The following is a 4,893-nucleotide window of genomic DNA, read 5'->3' on the forward strand; positions in this document are numbered from 1 at the left end:
CCCATCACCTTGTTACCCAGTCTCCCCACCCCCACCCCCAGCAACCCTCAGTTTGTTTCCTGTGGTTAAGAGTCTCTATGGTTTGTCTCCCTCTCTGATTACGTCTTGTTTTATTTATCCCTCCCTTCCTCTATGCTCCTCTGTTTTGTTTCTTAAATTCCACACCATGAGTGAAATCATATGATAATTGTCTTTCTCTGCTTGACTTATTTCACTTAGCATAATCCCCTCCAATTCCATCCATGTCGATGCAAATAGTGGGTATTCATCTTTTCTGATGCCTGAGTAATATTCCATTGTATATATGAACCTCATCTTCTTTATCCATTCATCTGTTGAAGAGCATCTCAGCTCCTTCCACAGTTTGGCTATCGTGGACATGGCTGCTATAAACATTGGGGTGCATGTGCCTCTTCTTTTCACTACGTCTGTATCTTTGGGGTAAATACCTAGTAGGGCAATTGCTGGGTTGTAGGGTAGCTCTATTTTTAACATCTTGAGGAACCTGCATACTGTTTTCCAGAGTGGCTGTATCCAGCTTGCATTCCCACCAATAGTGTTAAGAGGGTTCCTCTTTCTCCACATCCTCGCCAACACTTGTTGTTTCCTGTCCTGTCAATTTTTGCCATTCTAACTGGTATAAGGTGGTATCTCATTGTGGTTTTGATGGCTTGTGATGTTGAACATTTTTTCATGTGTCTGTTAGGCCCAGGATCCTTTTAAAACCAAAATGAGTTCGAGGGCTAGATAAATTGTTGTGCTAATGACCCAATAGCTGAGTGTCCTTCGGTTCCAGACAGAAAGGTCTATTTTGTTGTGCCTTGCTAGTGGGTTCCCTTCTCTGGGTGGAACCAGTGCCTGTCTTTTGTGGAAACGCACACTGAGGATATTTGGATCCCAGGTCACACACTGGGAGGCTAGTTTTCCCAGTGCCTTGAGGGTTCAGAGGTGTTTGAAGAGAATTCAGTGGATGGGCAAGGTCTCAGTTGAGCAACTGCCAAGGAAAGAGGAAGCAGATCTGTGGGGTTGGGATTTTCTGATAAAAATTAGGTGACTCGTTCCTTAACAGATTCTTATTGCTAAGGAAATTCACTTCACATAACTGGTCCATGGAGCTTTCCTTGCTAACAAGATCAAATTAAGCCTGTCTGGACAGGGACATATAGGTGATACTCTGAACCAGGTGCATGCACACTTTGTAAAAGCTCCGAGAACCTTCTTTTTCCTATACCCACTTAATTTAGACAAAGAAGTGGATGGACCATGTGGACTTACAAGCCAGGACCTCCTCACCTACACTCAGATGATTTGCATCTCTCTTGCTCTGAAACCACAAAATTCTCAGAATTGCTTTTAAGAGGTGTTCTCAGGAGAAATGTGTGTTTATCCTATGAAAGAACTCAGCCAACAACAGATTTTCAGGTTCCAGACCTTATTCCTGTGATTGAGAGAAAATGTCTTCTGAGGGGACCTGGCAAAAAATTCTGGAACTTTCTTGTTAGGGATTGTGCATTCACAGATGAGGCCATCACTTGTTCAGGTCAAACTGGAAGTACCTGGAGAATCTGGGAGAGGAGGTTCCTCTTAATATAGTCACCATTAACTCTCTGCATGAACTTGGGATATTTATGACCCTTCCTGAGCCTCAGCTTCCTCCTGGTAGAATTGTACAAATGAACATGGTGTTCTCCACTTCTCTTTAATATCTGACACTTCATGAGGGGAGGAAAAAGAGAGTCTAAGAGCCCATGCAATTCTATAGGACCTGAATGAAGTATGGTTTTAAACCTCACAAGCACCTTTTTCAGGTGGCAAAAGGAACAGAGAAAGCTGTTGAAGATGTTGTATCTCCTTGTCTCTGGAGGAAGCAGCTGTTCCCCATCACTGAATGAGGAAGGACTCATGCTGGTTGGTTTTATTGTAGATTTGCCTCAGTTGTCAGAGGATGTTAGTTTGGGTTCAATAAATAGAAAGCTAGTGTGTAATTTGTCTGGGATTCAGACAGTTTTGGTGAAACTATTTGATATATTCTCCTGGAATCAGAGTTTGTGAATAGAGAATGTGATACTCTTTTTTTTTTTTTTAAGATTTATTTATTTATTTGAAAGGGAGAGACAGAGAGAGTGAGGCGGAGGGACAGAGAGCCCCTATGTGGGGCTGGATCTCATGACCCTGAGATCATGACCCTGAGATCACAACCCTGAGATCATGACCTGAGCCGAACCAAGTGTCGATGCTTAACAGACTGGGCCACCGAGGCACCCTGACAATGCGATACTCTTATACTTTGATCTATAGACTTTATCAGCACAAATAGTCCAAATCCACACTGTTTCGGTCCACACTGGAGACACACAGAGGCCTGTTCCCTGACCAGCCCAAATGTAGCTTCTCTCTGATTAAAAAGGGAGACTTCCTCCTTGCATGAGTCTGAAATCAAGCCATCCAGCAGAATGAGCTTCCCCAACTGCAGGTCACTGTAGTGGATTCCTGAGCTCTGAGAGGCACCTGTGATCGAAGTTAGTCATCCTTCCTAAATTAATTGTATTCACTAGAGGATACACCCAGTAAGTGAAACTTGGGTCAAACAAGACATGAAAAGGGAAATTAGATATTTTTTAAACCAAAAGAAAACATGGCATATCAAAATTTGTGGGTTGCCAAGAAGCAATGAGTCCTCAGCCTCATCCATTCCCTTGAGTTCCCCCAACATCTTCCTCTTACACTGACTGAGAGGATCTGTTGTGCCTGCTCCCTAGACAAACAACACTTGTGGGCACCTGGGCCATGACACGCAGGGAGGTTTCTGCTCGGGGCTGAACCACTGTGGGAGGAACATGTATACTTTGCTGGCAATAATAAACTCCAAAATCCTCAGCCTCCAACCTGCTGATTCTCAGGGTGAAATCTGTCCCTGATCCGCTACCACTGAACCTGTCTGGAACACCAGAGAAACGTTTGGGAGCCTCATAGATCAGGGGCTGTGGAGACTGGCCTGGCTTCCGCAGGTACCAATTCAAATAGGATTTTCCATCACTATGTAGGAGGCTCTGACTGGCCCTGCAGGAGATGGAGGCCGGCTCTCCAGGGGTGACAGGCAGGGACAGTGGGGTCTGCGTCATCACGACCTCCCCACTGGATCCTAAAGTAATGAGAGAAATGTAAGATTACAGGCAAACATTATGAGCCATTTTCAAAATTTTACTTGGTAATTATTTCAGGCTAAATCACTTTTTTGTGACTTTTTTTTAAAAAAGGTTTTGTTTATTTGAAAGAGAGAGAGCATGAATGAGGGGCAGGGGCAGAGGGAGAGGGAGAAGCAGACTCTCCTCTGAGCAGGGAGTCTGACATGGGGCTCAATCCCAGGACCCTGAGATCATGACCTGAGCCAAAGGCAGAAGCCTAACTGACTAAGCCACACAGGTGCACCACTTTTTAAATTAATATCCCCAAATACCCAATTTCAAAAAAGAACCTAAGATTCGCAACATACAAAGGGGTGTCTAAAAGTCACCTACCTCAACCCCTTTTCTCTGTGTCATAGACTTTACCACAACATGGATCTTTGTTCCTTCTGAAATGTTCCTTACTCTCCCAGATCTAAACATCACATGCCCCTTCCCAGAGGGTAAGACATAAGTCTCTAGCACTTGGACAAAATAGACTTTGGGGAGCAGGGGTGTCTGCAATGTTGACCCTCCCTGACCCACTCTGCTTTCTCATCCCCCCTCTGTCCTTACCTGGGATCCAGAGCATCAGCAGCCCCAGAAGCTGACAAGGGAATTTCATTTTGAGAAATTTATCTGATGAGTCCTGACTAAGATTAGAGCTGATCTTTGATCTCAGATGCAAAGGTTTTATCTGAGACTTTGTATCTTCCTCCTCCCTTAGGGAACAATATGCAAATCTCCTGGTGGCTACAGCCACTGGGTAAGAGCCAATGGGAGAGTTGGGGGCTCCCATGTAAGCAAAGTAATAGAAAATGTCTGTGTTTGAAGGAAAACTGAGAGAGCTAAGACCTATGCTGCCTAAAGAGTAAAGGCACACAGTTAAATGTTTCCTTCTTGTCATCAACCAGTTTTCTAGTTCTCTAGAACTTTCCCAGACACATTTATATTTCTTAATAAGGCTGAGTTCCATAAGTATTTGGTGAATCTTAATCTTTTTTCATGTTTTTTTTTTTTAAAGATTTTATTTTATTTATTTGACAGAGAGAGAGAATGCGAGAGAGGGAACACAGCAGGGGGAGTGGGAGAGGGAGAAGCAGGCTTCCCGCTGAGCAGGGAGCCCGATGCGGGGCTCGATCCCAGGACCCCGGGATCACGACCTGAGCCAAAGGCAGACGCCCAACGACTGAGCCACCCAGGCGCCCCTTTTCATGTTTATTTAAAAGAATCTAGCTTTGTCCTTTTTTTTAAATTGTGGTAAAACAAATGCAGAGTAAAGGGCAGAAATCTTAATTGTGCATCTGAGTAAATTTTATATAAACTCACTCTCCAGGTCAAAGTATAGAATATTTCAAATTCTCCAGATGCCTCTCATTCCAGTCCATATTGACTCCCCCTAGCCCAACCATGGTAGCTATTATTTTGACATCTTTCAACTTCATATAATTGCAGCAAGCATCCTTTTCTTTCTTTTTTTTTTTGTTTTTATCATATTTATTTATTTATTTATTATGTTCAGTTAGCCACTGTATAGGACATCATTAGTTTTTGATGTAGTGTCCAGTGATTGATTAGTTGCGTATAACATCCTTTTGTTTCTATCTTCTTTCTTGTTTCTTTACTATTTTTGAGTGTTTCTTTCCTTCTTGTAGATTGGAGTTAGCTCCTTATGTCACTTCCTTGAGTGTGAAAGATTTCCTCTTGTGATTCTTGTAGGTGTATCTGC

At 43.2% G+C, this 4,893-nt stretch overlaps 1 long non-coding RNA gene across 1 annotated transcript; it reads right to left on the reverse strand.

Annotated features, from left to right (window-relative positions):
• Positions 1-2,070: 2,070 nt before the first annotated feature.
• LOC102744692 (uncharacterized) lies at positions 2,071-3,848 on the reverse strand. Its single transcript, XR_014138219.1, has 2 exons — positions 3,741-3,848; positions 2,071-3,142 (listed from the first exon to the last, which is right to left on the reverse strand). It is a non-coding gene; the product is annotated as an uncharacterized LOC102744692 (long non-coding RNA).
• Between the last annotated feature and the right edge of the window lie 1,045 nt (positions 3,849-4,893).

The sequence above is a fragment of the Leptonychotes weddellii genome, chromosome 10 (assembly GCF_054177405.1).
Source record: "Leptonychotes weddellii isolate Sample4059 chromosome 10, ASM5417740v2, whole genome shotgun sequence".
NCBI classification, from domain to species: Eukaryota; Metazoa; Chordata; class Mammalia; order Carnivora; family Phocidae; genus Leptonychotes; species Leptonychotes weddellii.